General features: G+C 35.9%; 1 protein-coding gene across 2 annotated transcripts in view; it reads left to right on the top strand.

Moving 5' to 3' along the window:
* The first annotated feature begins 12,708 nt into the window (after positions 1–12,708).
* The window catches only part of LOC106883493 (uncharacterized), a 379,952-nt gene continuing 366,849 nt past the window's right edge, over positions 12,709–25,811 (top strand). Inside the window, exon 1 of one of the 2 annotated variants that reach the window (XM_089356613.1) lies at positions 12,709–14,669. The gene's annotated coding sequence lies outside the window, so the exon portion shown is untranslated. The remainder of the gene's footprint in view (positions 14,670–25,811) is intronic. The other variant, XM_089356599.1, reaches the window with a different exon arrangement.

The following is a 25,811-nucleotide window of genomic DNA, read 5'->3' as shown; positions in this document are numbered from 1 at the left end:
ACTTTTTGCTGAACCGCTAAGTTACGGGGACGTAAACACACCAGCATCGGTTGTCAAGTGAAGTTGGGGGGACAAACACAGACACACAAACATATACACACACATAAACACACACACACACACACACACACACACACATATATATATATAAATATATATATATATATATATATATATATATATATATGTATATATATATATATATGACAGGCTTCTTTCAGTTTCCATCTACCAAATCCACTCACAAGGCTTTGGTCGGCCCAAGGCTATAGTAGAAGACTCTTGCCCAAGGTGTCACGCAGTGGGACTGAACCCGGAACCATGTGGTTGGTAAGCAAGCTACTTACCACACAGCCACTCCTGCACCTAAAATAGTTTTCAAAAGTAAATAAAAGTTTGCAAAACAAAATAAAATGGAATTGTATTTTTTTACAAAATTATTTCATTTAAGTGCTGAACTTCCCTGTTTTTTTTTTTTTTAAATAAAAAAAAGAAATATATATTATTGTAATTTACTTCATTCAAATTCTAATTTCTAACCTTAAAAGATATATTTTAAAAATCTTTTTGCCTTATTCATGTTTCAGTCATTGGACTGCAGCCATGCTGGAAACCATCATGAAAGGTTTTAATAGAATAAATCAACTCCAGTATTTATTTTATTAGATCCTTTTGCCAAACTGCTAGGTTATGGGGACATAAACAAAGCAACTCTTGTTGTCAAGTGATGTTGGTGACAAATACACACACAGACACACACACACACACACAAACACATACACGACGGGCTTCTTTCAGTTTTCGTCTGCCAAATCCTTTCACAAAGCTTTGGCAGTAGTAGTAATAGTAGTAGTAGTAGTAGTAGTAGTAGTAGTAGTAGAGGTAGTAGTAGTAGTAGTAGTAGAGGTAGTAGTAGTAGTAGTAGTAGAGGTAGTAGTAGTAGTAGTAGTAGAGATAGTAGTAGTAGTAGTAGTAGTAGTAGAGATAGTAGTAGTAGTAGCAGCAGCAGCAGTAAGTCTCATAACAGTCATTGAAGTGGAATGAGTTATCTGAAGATCAATATTTACATGTAGAATAAATGCTGTTTAGCCCTAGGTCAACCTTATAACTTAATCATTGAGGCCCGTGTCAAGAGATGGCATGCAGTCTCGTTCCCCACTGAAGTCAGCTACTGTGGCCTTCCTGCTAGGTCAGTGAGCTATTTCCTGAAGAAGATAGGTCTGAAACCCAGACAACCGAAAAAAACCAGGAAGGAGATAGGCATGACAGCTAAAACTTGCTGAAGGTGGCTATGGTTGATAAGAGACTGCAGGTGGAACCCTTCTTAAGGTGAAGACTAGTTCAGTCCTCGCTGTCTCACTCTGGCGAAGCATATAGGCTAAGGCAGGGGTTTTCAAACTTTTTGACTTGCGGACCCCTTTGTATTTCAGGCTTTACCTTAGGGACCCCCTTATAAACGCTTATGAAATTGATACATAAATATTTGCTTAAAATAACATATATTTTTACATTTATTTATTTAACTGTATTTAACAAATAGATTTATTGTCAATTAAAAGATTTTGATTAAAAAACATGTATAAAATCAAATTGCCCATAAAAAGTATTTGCTGTCCACGGACCCCCTGTCTTGTCCTTGCGGACCCCCTGTGGTCCGCGGACCACAGTTTGAAAACCCCTGGGCTAAGGGACGAAACACTCATGACCCTGAGCGACGAGACGAAAAGTGTCCTTTTCAAGGACACAATGCATAGGGAGGGGGGAAATCAAACTCACAACATTATGATCGTGAACTAAATACCCCCAGCCACTAAGCCATGTGCCTTCACAGTACACACTTCTATTCTATTATATTCAATACTATTGATATATTATATAAAGCACTAAAAATTTTACTATTATGTCATGAATTCTTTACAAATTTTATTATATAAAAAAAATGCAGTATCAAGATTGTTTTAAAATAGTGATGAGCGTACTCATTGTACTCTGACACAAAAGAAACACATAAAATTGTGTTGGGTGTATTAAAAATACTCAAATTTTTTAAATATCCTGACGTACTCTGACTCACTTTGAAAACCCACAGCACATATATGGGCTATGAGTGGCCGTGGCACAGTGGCTGATATTGTTTGCTTTATCAATCATCATCAACAGTATTTCAAATCTGGTTTTCAATGCTGGATGATGGGTTGGACAGTTTTACAGAGGTGGTGCTTTATGGCTGGATATTCCTCGTGTTGACAACTCTCTTAGTCAGCTCTTATGAAAACTGGGAATGTGATGTACCTATCTTATAACTGAGATACATACACAATACAGAATGTCTACTCCATTGTCATTATCATAATCATTGTTTTAACATCCATCTTTCCAAGTTTGCATGGGTCAGACGACTTTGTTGAGGCAGATTTTGTACAGATGTCCTTCCTCACTACTCTACCATTTCTGCCAAAACATATCCCTTTAACTATGAATTGAACAGCATGATTTCTAATACAATCACAAAGCCACCACTACTAGGGTTGAAGGTATATCCAAATATATCCTCAGTATATTACTGGTATTAATTTACTCACTCCTGAAAAGATGAAGGGCAAAGCTGACCTGGGGTGAAATTTGAACTCTAAATATGAAGGGTTGAAATGAAATAGCACAAAGTATTTTGCCTGTTACTCTAGCAATTCTCTTAATTTAATTAATTTCTAATTAAGACTCAAGTAACTATGATGAGAAGGAGCTGGTTAATTACATGGATCCCTGTATTCAACTGCACTTTATTTTATTGAACTTGGAGAGGTGAAAGGTAAAGATGAGAATTGGTGGGATTTGAACGCTGAATGCAAAAGATTGCAATTAAATACATTGAGGTATTTTGTCCAACACTCTAATTATTCTGCCAATCAGAAAAGTACAGATTATATTTGTCTGACACTCTGTTGATTCTGTTACAAATTAAATAATTGCTTATAGTAAATGCACAAGGCCTGGAACCCAGAGGATGAGTTAGCTGATACCATCAACTCCAGTACATGACTGGTACTTTATTTTATCAACCCTGGAAGGAGGAGAAGCAAAGTCGACCTCAACAGGATTTGAACTCAGAAAGTGAAGAGCTAATTAGTGCAAAGCATTTTTGCCAATGCTCTAACAATCTTACCATTTACTACCTTTATAATTCTAATTACTGATGACTAATTTAGACCTAAGGGCAGTAATTTTTAGGGGAAGGGGGTTAGTCAGTAACAATAACTTCATTTGTTGACTGGTACTTTATTTTATAGGCCTCAGAAGGAGGAAAGGCAGAGTTGACTCTGGCAGGATTTGAACTCAGAATAGAACTAAACAGTGCAAGGCATTTTCTCCAATGCTCTAATGATTTTGCAAGTCACTACCCTTATAAATGAATGGCTTTTGATTTAGGAGCAAGTATAGTAATTTTTATGTGAAAGGGCTTGTTGATATCGTTGATCCTAATACAAGGGGGTGCTGAAAAGTTCCTGGCTTTAAAGGAACTGTGAAAGGCCTCATTGAAGGTCCAACCTTCCAAGTCCCTTTACAGGGCTTAGAAAAACTGAAGGGCTGCTGTACTGAGTGTGTGAATCTCTGAGGGGAATATGTTGAATAAAATCATAATTAACTGATCCTCTTGTATTTTCTTTCAGTACCCATCATATATATATTCTTTTTTACTTTCTTTCTTTTTTTCTTATTTGTTTCAGCCATTTGGCTGTGGCCATGCTGGAGCACTGCCTTTAATCAAACAAATTGACCCCCACAGGTACTCTATTTTACAAGCCCCAAAAAGATGAAAGGCAAACTCAACCCTGGCAGCATTTGAACTCGGAATGTGTAGACTGATGAAATGCCGCTAAGCATTTTCTCAGCGTGCTAACGATTCTTATTTCTTTATTGCCCATAAGGGGCTAAACATAGAGAGGACAAACAAGGACAGACAAAGGGATTAAGTTGATTACATCGACCCCAGTGCGTAACTGGTACTTAATTTATCAACCCCGAAAGGATGAAAAGCAAAGTTGACCTCAGCGGAATTTGAACTCAGAACGTAATGGCAGACGAAATACTGCTAAGCATTTCGCCCGGCGTGCTAACATTTCTGCCAGCTTGCTGCCTTCGTTCTGAATTTAATAATCCTTTCTACTAAAGGCACAGGTCCTGAAATTTATTTTGTGGGACGGAACTTGTCGATTATATCGACCCCAGTATTTCACTGGTACTTTATTTTACAGGCCCCAAAAAGATGAAAGGCAAACTCAACCCCTGCAGCATTTGAACTCAGAACGTGAAAACGGATGAAATGCCGCTAAGCATTTTCTCAGCTTGCTAACGATTCTACCAGCTCACCGCCTTCCTTCTGAATTTAATAACAAATGTATTTTTATTCCCACATTGATTGCTTTCATTTGTTTCTTTCTGTCAGGCAATGCCTAAAAGGTCTCTTCATGCTTCTGTGACTTCATGGTCTGTGCAGCGTTACAGCTTTATTGTGCCATCACAGACACACGACTATGGCTAATTTACTTTCAAAGCATGATAGACACACGTTTTCACATTAAACTATATTAACCTACATTTGTTTATGTTGATTGTGTTGTCGTTATTGTTGTCGATGTTGTTTTTGTTGTTGTTGTTGGTGGTGGGGGTGGTGGTAGCGGTGTTGATGTTATTGTTGTTGTTTCTAAGGTTATTGATGATACAGTTGTTGTTGTTGTTGTTTTTTGTGTTGCAGTTTGCATGGGTGAGAATGAAAAGAATTGCAGCAAAACTTGTGCCTCACTTGCTCATGGAGATGAAAAGCAGTCACGACTGAATGCAGGTTGTGAACTGAGAGGACAGTTGGAAGTTGATCCAGACCTTTTTTCAAAGGTCATCACTGGTGACGAAAGTTGGTACTATGGAATTTGCAGATGTGGAAGAGGTGAAGAAAAGAACAACGGAGACATTAAAAGGCATCACTTTACAAGAGTTCCTTCACTGCTTCAAACAGTGGAAAATGAGCCTGAACTGATGCAGTGCTTCAAATAGAGAATACATTGAAGGCAATAAATGTGTAAACATGTAAAACTAAGGGAATACTGTCCTTCTTATAAGTTGTCACGTTAGTCCTTCTGAAGTATGTAAAGTTTGTTCGTTTCTTCCTTTGTTGAAGTATCGATTGTTAAGCATTTATTTATATAAAAATTGGTATATTTTTTAAAAGTATAGAAGATCTCGACGAATTTCATCCTGCTATTATAGGTGTTGGTAATCTTGTACTCTGCCGAGGTCTGATTTAGTAGGACAAATTAGTCTAACAGTGGGATTAATATTGAAATCTAGTTTATGATCTTTTAGATTAAAGTGTGGAGTGTTAGGAGTATATATTTCTGTGCGATCTTCAATATCTAATTTTTGCATAATTATGGAAAGTTCATCATTTAGTATATCTAGTTGTGATGGGTTAGTTATTTTATAAGATTTACATAATTCTTTGTGTATAAATTCATTGTATTGGGTGGGAGTAATGGAATATAAATTCCCTGTTTTATCTGAGAAAACATGTATATTAGGTGATTTTTAAAATATTTTTTGTAATTTCATTTAGAGTTGATTAATATTTGGAATAAAATGATGAAAATTTTATGGATTTTATTAATTCTAATATTTTGGTTTTGAATTCAATTAAGAGTGGGTTTTGTGGAAGGTTTTTATAGGATTTAAGTCCATAATTATTGTTATCATTATATTGGTATTTCTTATTTTCCTTGTTGTCGTAAAAGAATGCCTTCCATCTCATTCTTTTGATTAGGTCATTAGTTTTCTGTAGTAATAATACTAGGTAAGTGTCGTTAGATGGAATTGGTATATCTTTCAATGAAATCCCTAAATATTGTTTTTCCATGTTGAATAAGTTCAATATTAAGTGCTCGTTATATATGGAGCCAAGTATAACTTTTATAAATGACCTTATAAATGTAGGAATTAATGTTGTTGGTTCATGGTTAGCCTTGGGGCTAAACGTGAACAATGATAATAATGACAACTTCTGAATGGACAAGACAAAACAGGAGTCTCTGACATTGACGGTCAGCCAGGTAGAAATAATCCTTTCTACTGAAGACACAAGGCCTGAAATTTTGTGGGGAGGGGACTAGCCAATTACATCGACCCCAGTGTTTCACTAGTACTTAATTTATTGATCCCTAAAAGATGAAAGGCAAAGTTGACTTTGACGGAATTTGAACTCAGATGAAATACTGCTAAGCATTTTGCCTGGCATGCTAACGATTCTGCCAGCTTGCCACCTTTGACCTGCTAGAAATAATAGCTACATTTTCTTCACATCATCATCGTTTAACGTCCTCTTTCCATGCTAGCATGGGTTGGACGATTTGACTGAGGACTGGTGAACCAGAAGGCTGCACCAGGCATCAATCTGATCTGGCAGAGTTTCTACAGCTGGATGCCCTTCCTAATGTCAACCACTCCGAGAGTGTAGTGGCTGCTTTTTGTGTGCCACACCGGCACAAGAGCCTGTCAGGTGGTACTGGCAACGGCCACTCTCAAATGGTGTTTTTTACGTGCCACCTGCACAGGAGCCAGTCCAGCGGCACTGGCAATGACCTTGCTCGAATGTTTTTTCACATGCCATTGGCACAAGTGCCAGTAAGGTGACGCTGGTAATGATCACACTCAAATGGTGCTATTTACATGCTACTGGCATGGAAGCCAGACAGCTGCTCTGGCAATGATCACGTTTGGATGGTGTTGTTAGTGCTCCACTGGAATGGGTGCCAGTCATCGAATTTGGTTCAATTACACATATCATTGTATCTTAAAAAACAAAAAACAGTGAATTGAATATACAAAAATATGGGATTGTCATGGGTAGAATGTCTTCCTTTATAAGACTACCCAATGAAGGTTTGGTTCACCCACGGCTAAACAATAGCTGCCAATGGGAGGTTGTGGCTACTGGATAGCTAAATACTTTGGGTCTTGCCCCTGGTGCCAGAGCAGTACTTGAACATGTAATTCTTCAACTGAGAGAGGGAGAAAGGGAGAGAAGGGAGAGAGAGATAGACAGAGAGGGAGAAAGGGAGAGAAGGGAGAGAGAGATAGACAGAGAGGGAGAGAGTAGTGGAGTGGGAGAGAGGGACAGGGAAATCCGGGAGGAAAAGGGGGAGAGAGAGAGTGAGAGAGGCACGACACGTCTTCCTTTCGGTGTAAAGACTCCTAATTATTACATCATAAATAATTAAATAAATATAACTAAAAATATCTGCTGCGTCTTTTTTTTTTTTTGTAGATATTAATATGAAGATATGAAAACATGGATGCTAGGCTTTGCATCTCTCCCCCTTTCCTACTTCTCTCTTCTTTTCCATCTTTCTCTTCCTCCTCTTTCCCTGCTTCATTCACTTTCACTTTCACTTTTATCCCCCCCTCCTTCACCTCTGTCTTCTTTGCTCTTGTTTTCTCCTCTTCTTTCTCTTCCACTCTCACCACACCTCTAATGGTTTTCATATTTTTCCTTACCGTTATTTTATACTCTTTCTCTCTGTCTTCGTCTCAGCCTGTCCGTCTGTCGGTCTCTCTTTCTAATACGCAGTCTCTCTCGTACTCTATCTCTTTCCTCCTCTAATTCTCTCTCTCTCTCCCCTTCCTGCGCCCTCTTTCTTCACCCCTACCCATCTCCTGGACGCATTCGCTCGACTTGCTAGAAATAGTTGCCAAATCAACTTGAAATCACACCTTACTGTCTTACAAAATGATGCATTAAATGATATAGTCTTGGGTGCATTGTGCGTTGTTAAATAAAACGAGATGGTCAGGATTGGAAAGGCCATTGATAACAGGTCTGCTCGATCAGAGATGACCAGGGGTTAAACAACAACAACAACAACAGTAAGCCCCTTTAGTGACTCTCCCTCTCTGCAATTCATCACTGTTGACTCTTCGTGCCTCTTACCCACCTCTGCGTCTCCTTAATCTATTATCCAAAGCCACTTATATTCTCACCTCTTTCTTTTTCTTTTCTTTTTCTCTCTCCTCCTCTCTCTATCTCCATTAGTCTCTCTCCGTCTGTTACTCCGTGTCTCTGTGTCTGTCTATCTATCTGTTTCTTTCTATCTTTCTCCACCTTTTCCTCTTCTCCCACTCTTACTCTTTCATTTTTCTCTTTTCAGCTGTTGCTCACAGTTTTATTTTACAAGCAACTTTCTTTTACTTTATCGCTCTCCCTCTCCCCCTCTCACTCCCTCCCCTTTTATCCCTCTACCCCTCTCACTCTGACTCCCTCTCTTCTTTCCTCTCTTTATCCTTCTCCACCACTCTCTCTCTTCTTTCCCTGTCTCCGTCTGTCTGTTTGTCTGTCTGTCTGTCTCTCTCCCTCTCCTCCGACTCAATTCTGACATTTGTTTTTTCTACCCATTTCTTCTCTCTCACACTTTTACACTCCTGATCTGTTGTTTGTCACCAACAGTTTCATAATCGAAGCTACACTTTCCTTATCTCTCACTCACTTACTCACTCTTTCACTTAATTACTCACTCTCTCTCTCTTACGCCCATATTGTTTCTCTCTTCCACTTTTCTACACTCTCCCTCCACTCATCTACCCACTCATCCAATCTGTTGTCTGTGAAAGACAAAGTATTGTCAAAGCTACTTTTTCTGTTCGTCTTTCTCCTACTCTCTCTCTCTCTCATCTACTCAATCAACTATTCTCTCTCTCTCTCTCATTCATTGTCGATTTATCACTCTTACTCTATCATCTGTTACGCTTCATTCATCACTCTTACACCTTTACTCTTTCTTCGAACTGTTGACTTACCCGCAATTTCTTTGTTTCTCTCCCCACTTTCGCTCTCTGTCTCTGTCTCTCTTTCTCCCACTCTCTCTCTTACCTTTTACTCATTCAGTTACTAAGGTTTTCTCCCTTGCTCATTCAGCTCCTCGAGTTATTTTATTTCATTCAATTAATCTTTTCCCCCTATCATTCAATCAATCACTTTCTTAACGAATAACTCTTTCATATTCATTCGAATAATTACTTTCTCTCTCCTTCGCGCTCTCTCTCTCTCTCTCTCTCAATTAATTACTCTTACGTTTTCCATATTAATCAATTATTCAATCACTCTTTCTCCCTTATCCAATAAATCAACTTCACTCATTCATCCCACTCATTCATTCGCTCACTCACTCACTCTGTTCTTTCTCTCTCTTTCTTCTGCTCCCTCCTACTCTATCATTATCTTTCACTTCATTCTTCCTCCTCTCACTTTTACTCTTTCTAACAACTCCTTTATCTGTCGACTGCCGCGACAATTTCCATCGTCTCTCTCTCTCTCTCTCTCTCTCTCTCTCTCTTTCTCTTTCTCTCTCTCTTTCTCTTTCTTTCTCTCCCGCTCTCTCTCTTTCTCTCTCTCTCTCTCACTCACTCTCTCGCTTTCTTCTGCTCCCTCCTACTCTATCATTATCTTTCACTTCATTCTTCCTCCTCTCACTTTTACCCTTTCCAACAACTCCTTTATCTGTCGTCTGCTGCCGACAATTTCCATCGTCTGTCACTCTCTCACTCACTCACTCACTCACTCACTCACTCACTCACTCACTCACTCTCTCTCTCTTTCTCTCCCTCTCTCTCTTCACGCCTGCAATGTCGGTCACGATGACAAGAAAGAAGAAAAATAATGAAAAAAAATATGAAAGAAGATGCAATAACAAACAACACCATTAAACCATTAAATGTCTTTCCGTAACTAACAAAAGAAACAACATCAACAACATAATTAACAAGCAACGATCCCTCAAATCCATCGAAACAGTCCCCTGACATTATATTCATGGAAAAACAAACGAACAAATTCCGGTTTAACAGAAGCATCATTTTTAAAAAAATCGAAGGAGAAATCGAATAATATAAACGTAGAAAAGTCATGTTTGAACAAAAACAAAAGATGTGATGGACACGCTTGGAACGCGCCTTGATGTAAGTTGACCCTTGGTTAAACAACAACTGAAATATTAATTTGAAGAAAAAAAATGAATATTAATAATAATAATAATAATGACAGCAACAACGTTGTTAATTATTACTAATTAATTAATGAATGAATTAATTAATTAAAGTAGGAGCAGCAGCAACAACAACAAAGTCACATGCTTGAAACAGTAACAAAACAATATTATTATTATTATTATTAATATTATAAAGATGTTGTTCTAATTATTAACCATGACGACTGGGAAGAAATAATAATTGTTTTAAACAATAACATTGTTATTGTAATTAAGAGAAACAACAACAAAATCATGTTTACAATAACAACAACTACAGCAACGAACTAACAAGGGAGCAGTTATATGGTCATTTGTCTAGCTAGAAATAGCAGCCAAATCTTCATCTCGCACCCTCTGCTGTCTTAAAAAAAAATGGAACAGCACATTGGATAATGTTATCCTTAGATACACCACCTGAAATAAAAATGGGATGGTCATGGAATGTCTTTGATCTGGTCTACTTTTTTAAAACTCACCCCAGGCTAAACAACATTCATAGCTGAAAAGGCTGGCACAAAAACTATATTAACATTAATATTATTATTATTATTATTAGCATCAACTCTATCAAATTAAATATTAACAGCATCAGCATTATTTGGAACTAAAATACCTGAAACTGTTGCAAAGAGGAAACTTTTACATGGTTACTTCGCTTTGCTGGAAATAGCAGTCACATTGCCCTTAAATCACACTTTACTACCTTGAAAAATATCCCAGACAAGTGTTTCTTAACCCTTTTTTTTTCTGTTACCCCTACTTCCCTTACCTGTCCACTGACCTGATTCCATTTATGATAGGTAAAAAGTAAAATTAATATATGACACAATTTATTATTATATAACATAACAGCTTTATATAAGTCACAAAAACATAATATTAATGGCCTTATAATTAATTTTCCATCAATTAACATCTTTAAAATCAACATTAAGGAAAATGAATCGAACAAAAATGGAGTAAAAAATGATAATGAATTTGTTTTTTAAACTTAAAAACAGTTTCTTTGCTGGTAGAATTTTCCCAGGAATCCAAAAATGAAAGCAGTTTTGTGGATATGATTGGAAGGAATTTTTCTTTTTTTATTTGATTCAAGGTCTGTCTGGTTTGCTCAATCTGAGACGACCTAGGGTTAAACAACACCAACAATTGAAATATAATTCATTACATTACAGCATTATCAACATTATGATGTAAAAACAATATTATTAAGAATGGCGATATTGTAAGAAAAACAAAAAAAAACACTGATAAACAATAAATTTAAGAACTATATCATTCATTAAATTGAATTGCAATGATGATGATGATGATGATGATAATATTATGATGCCAAATAACATTAACAACAAGAACAACATTATTGACTAAAACATCATTATAAGGAAGAAGGAAAATGAAAATATCTGCGAAGAACAGCCACAATAAAAACAATTGCAACATCATTCATTAAGTTATAGCAACGTTATCATGCCAGGGAATATTAACGAGTAGAATTCTAAAAAACGAAAACCACATGAACAATATCTACAACAATAATAACAGCTGTAATTGCAACACTATTACATTATCCAGAAAACTGTAAAAAAGAAAAAAAAATCAACATTAACAAGGTCAGAGGAATTCCTGTATATAGGCTTTTGACCTACTAGAGATAGCAGCCAAATTACTTTGAAATTAGATTTTGTTATTCCAAGAACAGAAGGACGCATGGAATAATGTAGTATTAGATGCACTATATCCAGAATAAACATGTAAGCAAACAAATGATAAAACTGGAATGTCTTTGATCCAAGGTTTACTCAGCCAGTGATAACTAGGGGAAATAATTGACAATATTATTAGCTTAGAAGTAGATGTAGCAGCAATGTGAACAACATTATTATTATTATTATTATTATTATTATTATTATTATTTATTGGCAGCAAACATTATCAACTAAACTACCAACATTGACCACAGCCACCTCTACATGGTCTCTTGGTCTGCTAGAAATAACAGCTAAATCTCCCCCAACTCACACATCACCATCTTTCAATAGTAGTAATAGTAATAGTGGAAATAGCAGTTGTAGAAGTAGTAGTAACAGTAGTAGTTGAGGTGGGTGGTAGTAGTTGTGGTGGTGGTGGTAGTAATAGTAGTGGTAGTAGTTGTAATAGTATCAGAAGTAATAGTTGTAGTGGTGGTGGTGGTGGTGATAGTCGTGGTAATATCAGTAGTGGTGGTGGTGGTGGTGGTGGTAGTAGTAGTAGTAGTGGTCGTAGTAGTAAGTTCTAGAAGACTAAGAGAAGGGGAAATGAAACAACAACAACAACAACAAAATCAACAACAGCAAAATTCATAGGTTTAACAGTAGCAGCAGCAGCAGCAACAAGAACAACAATAGGTTACTGTGATGACAACAACAAGAACGTGCACGGTGGAGGTGGTGGTGGCAACAGCGGCAGCCGAGGCGTCGAAGATGGGGATGACGAAAGAGGAGAGACACATCGAAACCGATCATCTGTTTACGACACCTTCAACACCACCGACTACACCTACGACACCGCCAACAACACCACCGACACCACCAACACCACCGTCAACAACAACACCAACAATCATCACCACCACTACTACTGCTATTACATCAACAGCAACAATACCCTCAGTGCCAATTTCAACATCGACAGCAACTGCAGCTACACTGAGAAGAGGAAATCCATAGTATAATAAAATATATATTAAATTCTTCCATAGGAAACACACACAGTCTTGGATATTATCATGGAATGTGAAGCAGAGGCATTTATGCCCTTCTCAAGGACGTTACTGTCATGTGTAAGTGTAAATGAAACAAAATGTTAATAATTGAATTGAATTGAAAATATCAAAGGACCTAATGGGATTTTCTTGAAGGTGTCATTGTAAAAAAAAAAAATTAAAGGTTAAAAATATATAAATATATAAATAAAAGGAAAAGGGAGCCAGTGAAAGGAACCCTTAAAAATATGTTTGAAACACTTTCCCATATCTGAAAATCTTCGGAAAACTCTATAAGCAGTTAAAGAATCTCTTTAAAGCTTGAGAAATTCTTCCATAGGAATCACATGCAACTTTGGATCATTATAAAGTGGAGTGTAAAACGGAAGGTTTTGGGGGGTTTATGCCCCCCTTTCAAGGATGTTAGTGTCATTCATAAATGAAATAGAATAATGACTATTGTGTTGGATTGAATTGAAAACATCAAAGGAGATAATGGGATTTCCTTCCATGTAAAAAAACAAACAAACACATACACACAAAAAAATAAATAAATAAATAAAACAACAACTAGAGGACTGTACCCTTAAAACTGTGTTCAAACACTTTATTATTGCTGAAAAGTTAAAAACTCTAAGGTTATGGAATTTCTTTGAAGCCAATATAATAAGAATTATAAAATGTGACTTTGAGATACTTAAGCCCTTAAAATACCTCTTTTGAGCTTTCCTAAAATCATTTAAAAATCCCTTAGAAAAAATCTGTGACACCCTTTTATAAAACAAAGAACAAAATGCAATTATAGATTTTGTGATTATAGAATTAGGGAAAAAAGATATAATGAGAGAAATTAGAGAAATTCTTTAAGAAACATCCCCTTTTCAAACCTTCTGAAAATATCTGAATAAACCTTAAAAAAATTTCTGTGAAAATATCTGAAAAACTTTCTACAAATCATGAAGTCTGTGTTAACATGATTGCAAAAACCCCTGAATATATGCTAAAGAAAATAACTGTAAAAAACAAAAAAAGATCCCCTTAAATTCAGAAATGTGTTAAAAACCTTGTTTAGACCTACTGGGGGAAAAAAATGTCTAGAAATCTAGAAAAGAAACTCCCTACTGATTAAAAAACAAACAAAAACTTTGTTGAAGCCAGGTAAAAAAAGGTCCTTACAAACCTTTAGAAATTATTGCAGTGTGTTTGTAAGGAATACCTTTCAAATCGATTTAAATACTTTCTATAAATTTAATAAATCACTTTTAAATCTACCAAAAAATCTTCCAAAATAATCTAATAAAAAAAAAAAAAGAAAAAAAAAAACTGAGTAAAACTCCTTACAATCTTTTTTAAAAAAAAAGTTCATAAACCTTCTGAAAAAACATTCTACAAATTCATCAAGAACTTTTCCAATAAACTCATTATAAAAATATAAAAAAAAAAAAAAGACTTCCTTTTATACAAAAATCTATTAAAAATTCCCTAGTGAAAATTTCCTTTATGAACATACTGTAAAACTCCCTAAAAACTTGTTGCAAATAGATAAATAAATAAATAAATAAATAAAATAATCAAAGTCCCTATAACTTCCTTCCCCATCTATAAAAAAAACAGCAAAAAAAAAACCTATTAATGTGGTGAGAAAAACTCCCTTGAAAAATTCCCTACAAACCAGCTTGAAAAACTCCCTATTTTTGAACTCCCTAGTTTTGAAATCCCTAGTTCAAGTATAGTCTTCTTAATACAGTCTGTGAGTATTCGTAAACAGGATTACAGGAGATGATGAGAGAGAAGAGGAGGGATATGTGAGTACGATCAGAGACCCCCACCAAAAGTACATTAAGAGTACAACATTGCAGGTAGGTGTTTGTTGTTGTTGTTGTTAAAAGTATTGTTGTTGTTGCTGTTGTTGTTCCTTGAATAAAAGGCACTTTTACAATTCAGGCCCATGGGGCCAATATTGGAGCAGCTTGAAATAACAGATAAATATGTATGTGAGTAAACATTCCAACACACACACACACACACACACACACACACACACACACACACACACACACACACACTCATACACTCACACACACACACACACACACATCTATATCTGTATGTATATGAAAACACAGACAGCCACTCCTGTAGGGGCAGGAGTGGCTGTGTGGTAAGTAGCTTGCTTACCAGCCACATGGTTCCGGGTTCAGTCCCACTGCGTGGCACCTTGGGCAAGTGTCTTCTACTATAGCCTCGGGCCAACCAAAGCCTTGTGAGTGGATTTGATAGATGGAAACTGAAAGAACCCCATCATATATATATGTATATATATATATATATATATATATATATATATATATGTATGTGTGTGTGTATATGTTTGTGTGTCTGTGTTTGTCCCCCCCCCCCCCCCCCCAACATCGCTTGACAACCGATAGTGGTGTATTTACGTCCCCGTAACTTAGCGGTTCAGCAAAAGTGACTAATAAAGTAAATACTAGGCTTACAAAGAATAAGTCCTGGGGTCGATTTGCTCAACTAAAGGCAGTGCTCCAGTATGGCTGCAGTCAAATGATTGAAAGAATAAAAGAGTAAAGGAGACAAAATTACTATCATTATTATTATTATTATTATTATTATTATTATTATTATTATTATTATTACCATTGTTGTTGTTATTATTATTATTATTATTGTTTATCATTTAAGGTGGTGAGCTGGCAGAATTGTTGGCACACTGGGCAAAATGCTTAGCAGTATTACACCTGTCTTTGTGTTCTGAGTTCAAATTCCACCAAGGTCGACTTTACCTTTCATCCTTTCGGGGTCGATAAAATAAGTACCCTTCTCCAAAATTGCTGCCCTTGTGGCAAAAATTTGAAACCAGTTATTATCATTATTATTATTATTATTATTATTATTATTATTATCTAGTAGTTTTATTTTTATAACGTGCTTTCACTTCACTACCGAGTGCAGCTCTGTGCGCCTTGGGTATGTGCTGTGGTTTGCTGTGATGCTCTTATGGTTACTGTATTGAAAGTGTTTTGCGTAGGATGTGTGCAGTGCCCAGTAGTGCAATTTTCTGTATGCTATATATATTTGTAAGTCCTGGTGTTTTTGTTATGTATTTGTCTGAATATTTTTTTATTATACCTAAGGCACCTACTATGTTAGGAATTGTTTCTGTTTTTAGATTCCACATTGAGTTACCTCTATTTCCAGGTCTTTGTATTTTGAAAATTTCTCCATTTCTTTTCGGGAAACGTTGTCATCTGCTGGTATTGATACATCAATTAGAAAGCATTTTATTTCTTCATGATCTCTGACAATTATTATTATTATTATTATTATTATTATTAATATAGAAAGGATTGAGGTAACTCCTCCTGAAGATATAGAGTCAAAATTAAAAGAAGAGTGCCATTTGTTATCTGGTGAACGATATTTCGACATCTCGTGTGTCTTCAACTGGTTCAAAAAATAAATTTGTCAATCTACTTCATTTTGGTTAATATAGAAAGGATTGAGGTAACTCCTCCTGAAGATATAGAGTCAAAATTAAAAGAAGAGTGCCATTTGTTATCTGGTGAACGATATTTCGACATCTCGTGTGTCTTCAACTGGTTCAAAAAATAAATTTGTCAATCTACTTCATTTTGGTTAATATAGAAAGGATTGAGGTAACATAAACACACCAGCATCGGTTGTCAAGCGATGTTGGGGGGACAAACACAAACACACAAACATATACATACATACATACATATATATATATATGACGGGCTTCTTTCAGTTTCCGTCTACCAAATCCACTCACAAGGTATTGGTCGGCCTGAGGCTATAGTAGAAGGCACTTGCCCAAGGTGCCATGCAGTGGGACTGAACTCGGAACCATGTGGCTGGTAAGCAAGCTATTTACCACACAGCTACTAATAAAAATGCTACCTTTGTCTATTTTCAACAAAGTTGGACAAATCTTTTGGACAATTCCTTACTTCGACACCAGAAGGTAAAACAACATTCTTGGTTTTGTTCAATAGAGCTATGATGAAGAGACTGTCTTGAAGTACCTGGATTAAGTTGGTTTTGTGAAAAGACAGGCTCAATGACTTTAACTAATTGCTCTTGAGATGTTTTGATGGTCATGACGAAGCTAAGTCTCACAGGAAATTGAAGCCTTTTAAATGGAACTGGCAAATCTGTTGGTTTCTGTATTATTCTAAAAAAACAAAAAAATTCATCATCACCACCACCACCAACACCACCACCACCACCACCAAAACCACCACTACCAGCACCACCACCACCACCACCACCACCGCCATCATTGTCATCATCATCATCATCATCATCATCATCATCATCATCATCATCATCATCATCATCATCATCATCATCATCATCATCATCATCATCATCATCATCATCATCATCATCATCGATTAAGTAGAATGACAGAAAAAGACGTCTTTCAGGAAAGAAGATGAATGGCTACTACTGAACAGGAGAGAGAGAGAGAGAGAGAGAGAGAGAGAGAGAGAGAGAGAGAGAAAGAGAAAATTTAGTTGTCACTGATTCTGGCTAAGGGTGCCAAAGCACCTATACTGTTAGTTATAAGAGTTAAAATAACATTTAATGATTTAAGAAGAACACAATATATATATACACTGACCAGGCAGTCAACTGCCCCATGAAGCACCTCTAGAATCACCTGACTAGGCCTAGTTTTGCCTATTCCATAGTGACATTGTCAGTAGTGACTGCTCAAATGGTCGATGGTTTGGCCAACCTCATCTGCCAGTATATATATATTTTTACAATAAAAATTTATGGTTCACTTAGCGAAATGCTAATGTGTATACTAAAAATCAATATAAACATCTAGGAAAAATTAATATAAGCATAAAGGAAAAATTTGATCGTCACTAATTGTGACAGAGGGTGTTGAAACACTAACATTGCTAGGAATAAGAGTTAAAAAACTTTTGATGCTGTAAGGAGCGCACAATATATATATATATATATATATATATATATATATATATATATATATATATATACACTAACTTTTATTTATAGTAATGTAGGTGCTTTAGTACTTTTAGTCACAATTAGTGATGATTAAATTTTTCCTGTAAGGTATTACATTGCATCTAGCAGTTTATATAAAGTTTTAGTATTCACATTAGCATTTTGCTAAATCAGCCATAAATTTTTATGGTAAAAATATATACACTGGCAGATGAGGTTGGCTGAACTATCGACTAATTGAGCACTCACTACTGACGATGTCTCTGGAATAGGCGAAATTAGGTCTAGCCTGCTGATTCTAGAGACAGTCATGGGGTGGTTGACTCCCCTGTCTGTTTATATATATTGTGCTCTTCTTACAGCATTAAGAGTATTTTTTTAACTCTTATTTCTAGCAATGTAGGTACTTTGACACCCTTAGTCACAATTAGTGACGGTTGAATTTTTCTTATATATATATATTTATATTTATATATATATAAGGGCATTACTATACAATAATGCCTCACGCTAAACTACTATAATAAACACATTTTTACCGAACGCGAGGAAAATGCAACTCTCCAAATTAGCCTCTTAAAAACAGACTGAACTATATATCGAATTGATTTCACAGTTATTACGACAATATGTAAGTTCTGATCATCAGTATAGTATGGTCAAGATATTTTTATGTATCTTGACCATACTATTTTTATGTATCTGGACCATACTATACTGATGATTAGATTCTACTGTTGCTCTGAGCTAACCAAAGCCTTGCGAGTGGAAGAAACAGATACCTGCTGTATATAACGTGAGTGCTTGTGTGTGTGTGCGTGTGTGTGTGTGTGTGTGTGTTTGTGTGTAACTGTTCTGTCCACTGATAATCACAGCTTTCACCACTGTCAATAAAAATGTACTTAATGCAAACATGTTTCTAGAGCATATATATATTTTTTAATCTGATAAAATTGACACTTATAAGATAGCCATCTTGTTTTTCTCATGGTTCATTGAAATTCAGGAAAAAAAGTGAAAAGTATTGATGAAATATGTAAAAACTGCAAGAAAATAGATAATCTGCTTATGATTTTATCTACAAGCCTTGTGTTTTTTTCTCTATTGACTCAGTTTCTCAATATCAATCAATCAATCTATCTATCTATCTATCTATCTATCTATCTATCTATCTATCTATCTATATGTGTGTGTGTGATGAGCTTATTGTATTCAGTACTCAGCTGTATTAGATCATGTATGTACATATGTATATTCACTTGAAATATATGTCGATAACAACAAGTTGGTCAATAATTTTTCTGCCAGCTGATGAAACCTACTTATTTTATGTAGTATAACAAATGCTCCAAATTTGAGGACCTCTTCAAAAATGGAATGAATACAAAGGACCATACTATCTCCTGGTCTCCTTAAATGATTTATTGTCACAGAAGTCTTTGATAGCACATAAACAGAAGAGGACATCCCTGCCTATCTATCTGTCTGTCTGTCTGTCTGCCTGCCTGTCTGTCTGTTTATCTATTTATGTATGTATCTATCCATTCATTCATCCAAATACCCGTCCATCTATCTGTCCATTTGTCTGTCTGTCCATGCATGCATCCATCTATCTATCTTTCTATTTATCAATCACATGCACACACACATACATGCATACACATGGACACACACATACACACACACACGGCTGCGTACACACACACACAGGGCTGCACACGCACACACACACACGTACTCAGTCATACACACACACACACACACACACATGAGCAGTGTCTCTTGCTCCCTAATTGTCACTAACATCTCTCCTCAACCTGCCGCCCACATAGATTTTGATGAAGTAAAATGTCTTCAAATTCATCTGCAACTCTTCTTCTTCTTCTTCTACTTCTCCTTCCTCTTCTTCTTCTTCTTCTTCTTCTTCTTCTTCTTCTTCTCCTTCTCCTTCTTCTTCTTCTTCTACTTCTTCTTCTTCTTCTTCTTCTTCTTCTCCTTCTTCTTCTTCTTCTCCTTCTCTTTCTTCTTCTTCTTCTTCTTCATCCTTTTCTTCTTCTTCTTCTTCTTCTTCTTCTTCTTCTCCTTCTTCTTCTTCTTCTACTTCTTCTTCTTCTTCTTCTTCTTCTTCTTCTTCTTCTTCTTCTTCTTCTTCTCCTTCTTCTTCTTCTCCTTCTCTTTCTTCTTCTTCTTCTTCTTCTCCTTCTCTTTCTTCTTCTTCTTCTTCTTCATCCTTTTCTTCTTCTTCTTCTTCTTCTTCTTCTTCTTCTCCTTCTTCTTCTTCTTCTACTTCTTCTTCTTCTTCTTCTTCTTCTTCTTCTTCTTCTTCTTCTTCTTCTCCTTCTTCTTCTTCTCCTTCTCTTTCTTCTTCTTCTTCTTCTTCTTCTTCTTCTTCTTCTTCTTCTTCTTCTTCTTCTTCCTTTTCTTCTTCTTCTTCTTCTTCTGAAGAGAGGGAAGACGTTGATGTGTGTGTGTGTGTGTGCGCGCGCGCGCGAGTGTGTTTATGGTGAGAAAGTGCTGAGAATAGAGAGGGTGAGAGTGGGGATAATAAGAATTAGAGTGAAGAAAAAAAATTGAAAGCTAGTATATATATATATATATATATATATATAGGTGAGAAAGTTGGTATGTGAAAGCACGTGGTTGGATGTATAAAAGATAATAAGAGTGAAAAAACTACAGAAGGCTTGTGTTACATGGTTAAAGTATATATTTAAATTACGTCAGAAAAATGTTATAAAATCTTTTTGGTATATAAACATTGTATTTTGAGAAATAACCGGTTTCGTGTTGTCTTTTCAAATTTCTCTACTTCATTGTAACGTGTTCGCTCCTACTTCATTGTAACGTGTTCACTCCTGGAGCGAACACGTTACAATGAAGTAGAGAAATTTGAAAAGACAATACGAAACCAGTTATTTCTCAAAATACAATGTTTATATACCAAAAAGATTTTATAACATTTTTCTGACGTAATTTAAATATATACTTTAACCATGTAACACAAGCCATCTGTAGTTTTTTCACTCTTATTATCTTTTATATATATATATATATATATATATATATATATATATATATATATGTATATAGATTATATACACTTTATGTATATATGTATATATATGTGTATCTATTGGTATGTGTGTATCTATATGTATGTAGCTATCTGTCAATCTGTCTGTCAGTCTATCTATCTATCTATCTATCTATCAATTTATTTATATATATATGCATGTGCCGGAGGTTATAATAGAAAACTCTTGCCCACGGTACCACACGGTGGGATTGAACCCGGAACCATGTGGTTGGGAGGCAAACTTCTTCCCACACAGCCATACTTGCATGGGCTGACTGTAATTTACCAGGTTGAAACCAGGACCATTGAGAAACATCTTTCATAAAATATTCTTAACATTTTTAAAGCTTTACTCTTTACTCTTTTACTTGTTTCAGTCATTTGACTGTGGCCATGCTCAAGCACCACCTTTAGTCGAGCAAATCGACCCCAGGACTTATTCTTTGTATGCCTAGTACTTATTCTATCAGGCTTTTTTTGCCGAACTGCTAAGTTACGGGGACGTAAACACACCAGCATTGGTTGTCAGGCAAAGTTGGGGGAACAAACACAAACACACAAACATATACACACATATACATATATATATATATATATATATATATACATATATACGACAGGCTTCTTTCAGTTTCCGTCTACCAAATCCACTCACAAGGCTTTGGTCGGCCCAAGACTATAGTAGAAAACACTTGCCCATGGTGCCACACAGTGGGACTGAACCCAGAACCATGTGGTTCGTAAGCAAGCTACTTACCATACAACCACTCCTGCTTTCCTCATTTTGTTTCACTTTTCTCAACAAAGTTTTTTTGTATTCTTTTAGATTTAAAATAAGGTTTTGTATTTCTAATTTAGATATGTACTGCATTGGCGTTGTCTTTCTCTGGGGCCTGAAATACTTTGTTGAAATGTTGAGGTTAAGTTGTTCTTGTAGAAACCCTAAATACATATCTCTATAATCATTTTCAAAAATTTGTCTTATCAATCCTGGGCAGTGTTTTGGCGACAAATATGTAGATGGTTTTTTGAACCGCTGGTGCCATTGATAAAAATCTGGTGTGACCATATCATAATAGCGTTTTGCATTCCATTCCAGGAAAGTGACACAAAATTCTTTTAGCTATGACACATGAACTGTGTACATGTAAAATTTGGAAATTTTCACAATAGGTGCTCAGATTATCAATTGGTAAATGCATTAACAAAGACAGATAGATGATGATGATGATGATGATGATGATGATAATATATTAAATATCAAATGATTCATTGTATATAGGCATAGGAGTGGCTGTGTGGTAAGTAGCTTGCTTACTAACCACATGATTCCGGGTTCAGTCCTACTGCGTGGCACTTTGGGCAAGTGTCTTCTACTATAGCTTCGGCCAACCAAAGCCTTGTGAGTGGATTTAGTTGACGGAAACTGAAAGTAGCCCTTCGTATATATGTATATATATATGTGTGTATGTGTGTGTGTGTGTGTTTGTGTGTCTGTTTATCCCCCACCTACATTGTATCCCACACCTTTTGCTTTTTATAGGCGCAGGAGTGGCTGTGTGGTAAGTAGCTTGCTTACCAACCACATGGTTCTGGGTTCAGTCCCACTGCGCGGCACCTTGGGCAAGTGTCTTCTACTATAGCCTTGGGTTGACCAAAGCTTGTGAGTGGATTTGGTTGACAGAAACTGAAAGAAGTCTGTTGTATATATGTATATACATATATGTATATGTATGTGTGTGTCTGTGTGTGTGTGTGTCTGTGTGTGTGTGTGTCTGTGTGTGTGTGCGTATGTTTGTGTGTCTGTGTTTGTCCCCCCTACATCGCTTGACAACCGATGCCGGTGTGTTTACGTCCCCATAAATTAGTGGGACTAACATAAATTTAGCGGGACTAAAAGGGACTAACAGGGTAAGTACTAGGCTTACAAAGAATAAGTCCTGGGGTCGATTTGCTCGTCTAAAGGCGGTGCTTGAGCATGGCCACAGTCAAATGACTGAAACAAGTAAAAGAATATGAATTAGTAAAATATAAAATATTTCATTTATACATAAAAATAGGGGTGGGGGCGCTGAGGGTATTATGTGGCCATGATGGGGGCGGTGGCCCAAAAAGTTTGAGATCCTCTGAGCTATACAGACGATGTTGTTAAGTACTTTTGTATTGAGGAAATGTTACTTTACCGACAGGTACAGTTTGAGCAACCTATGTTAGTTAATAAAAGATGTTATGTCTATTTCTGCATCGCTTTCGGTACAATTATGTGTGAGGGTGTGTGTGTGTGTGTGTGTGCATGCATGTATGCGCATGAACATATTGGTTCAAATAAGCTCCTTTCCAACCAGTACTATCATGGATAAATGCACATTAACCAAACAAATATATACACGTACATGAATATATATATATATATATATATATATATATATATATATATATATATATATATATATATATATATATATGCGCATACAAACATATATATATATATATATATATATATATAATTATTTATATACATACATACACACACACATATAGATATATACATGTATATATGATTATTTATATATATATATATGTATATATATATCTATATCTATCTATCTATCTATCTATATATATATATATATATATATATATATATATATATATATATATATATATATATATATATATATACATATGTGCAAATGTGTGTGTATACTAGTTTGTTTGTCTAGTTTAACACCCATAAACATATACGAATAATTATATATGCATATACATATATATATCTGGGTTTGAGTGTGTTAACTATACATACATGTGTATATACATACATGCATATGTACATACAGATGAACATACATATAGATATATACCTACCTACACATATATATGTACATACATGTGTATATACATACATACATATGTATGTAGGTACATACATACCTGACTATATTATGCATGCTTCTGTATCCATGTCATGCTACATTACACTCTTGCCATCATCTCAAATTGCATTATTTATATAAATGCACTGAGGCACACATCTACACTTGAGGTAGATTATATAAATGAATGTATACATAAAGAGTGAAAGAGAGAGTGAGAGAGTGAGAGAGAGGGGGGAAAGAGAGAGAAAGGGGGGTGTATGATGTTGTTTGACAGTTGGTTAAAAGGTTAGAAGCATTTTCTGATGATGGATTTTGTCTACATGTAAGTTATCTGGCTCGTCTTCTTCGTTTCCTTCATCATAGTTGTCATCACTACAACCACAACCATCATCATCATCATCATCATCACCATCATCACCATCATCACCACCACCACCACCACCATCATCATCATCATCATTATCACCACCACCACCACCACCACCACCACCTTCTTCTTCTTCTTGTGCTGCTTCTGCTTCTGCTTATCATCTTCATGATTATGAAAATGACGATGATGTTAATGATGATGATGTTAATGATGATGATGATGATGATGATGATGATGATGATGATGATGATGATGATGTGATGATAATGATGGTGATGGTGATGGTGTTGATGATGATGATGATGATGATGGTGTTGATGATGATGATGATGACAAGGATAAAACGATATGATGATGATGATATGAACTCGATCATTCTGATGATGATGATTATAATCATCATAATCAACTTGTTCACTTCTATCATCATCATCATCATCATCATCAATATCATGATTACCTCGTCGTCATCACTGCTGCTGTTTTTGTCATTGTCACCACCACTGTTATCACCAATATCATCATCATCATCATCATCATCATCATCATCATCGTCATCATCATCATCGTCATCACCATCATTATCTAGTTGCATGGCGTTACTTGAGTTGGTCACTTGACTTGGTAGCTAATCAATGAAGACCTTAAAAAGGGTCAGTGACATGCTCTAAGTATGGTAGCAGCTGTAGCCCACTTTATTAAAATCATTCATAATCTCATAAGAATTGTTGAACTAATGTAATCAGCATTCCTTCTGATTCAGGGCACAATATGTTTATTTACATCAAGGGAGATGTATCACACAAACAATGTTTCCTCTACGTCAATGGTTTCCAGCAGAGGTCAGCACAGTTTCTAGCAAGTTTCATGGCTAACAGTCTGCAAAGGTCGATGAGGGTTCCACTGAAACAAGCCTGCTTGTGAAATTAATGTACAATTGGCTGAGTGCTCCACAGACACATGTACCCTTAATATAGTTCTCAGGGAGATTCAGCATGACACAGTATGTGACAAGGCTGACCCTTTGAATTAAAGGTACTACTCATTTATGCCAGCAGAGTGGATTGGAGCAACGTGAAATAAAGTGCCTTGCTCAAGGACACAATGCACTGCTGGGAATTGAACTTATGATCCTACAACCATGAGCCAAATACCTTAACCACTAAGCCACATACCTTTAGGATACATGTGTCTGTGAAATACTCAACCACTTAGTCTTGTATAGTACAAGATGGACTATATTTGTAACTCAAAGAGCCAATTTTGTCATATACTCTGTCACTGATTGAGTTCTAATCCAACTTAATCCAACTCAGCATATTTTCCTTAATCCAATCCATTCTACTTTCTTCAATCCAGCCTGCAATATTCTCCTTAACTCAACACAAGAAAATCTCTTTAATCTAATTCACAAGATTCTTCATAATCCAACCCTCAGTATTCTAAACCTAACCTATAGAATTCTCTTTAATCCAACATACAAATTCTCCTTAGTCCAACACACCATATCCTCCTTAATCCATCCCACCATTTTCTCTTTAATCCATCCCACCATATTCTCTTTAATCCAACCCACTATATCCTCCTTAATCCACCCACCATATTCTCCTTGACCTAACCCAGCATATCCTCCTTAATCTAACCCACCATA

This window comes from Octopus bimaculoides, chromosome 8, assembly GCF_046866305.1.
Source record: "Octopus bimaculoides isolate indiv1 chromosome 8, ASM4686630v1, whole genome shotgun sequence".
NCBI classification, from domain to species: Eukaryota; Metazoa; Mollusca; class Cephalopoda; order Octopoda; family Octopodidae; genus Octopus; species Octopus bimaculoides.
This window is presented reverse-complemented; position numbering and strand designations above follow the sequence as displayed.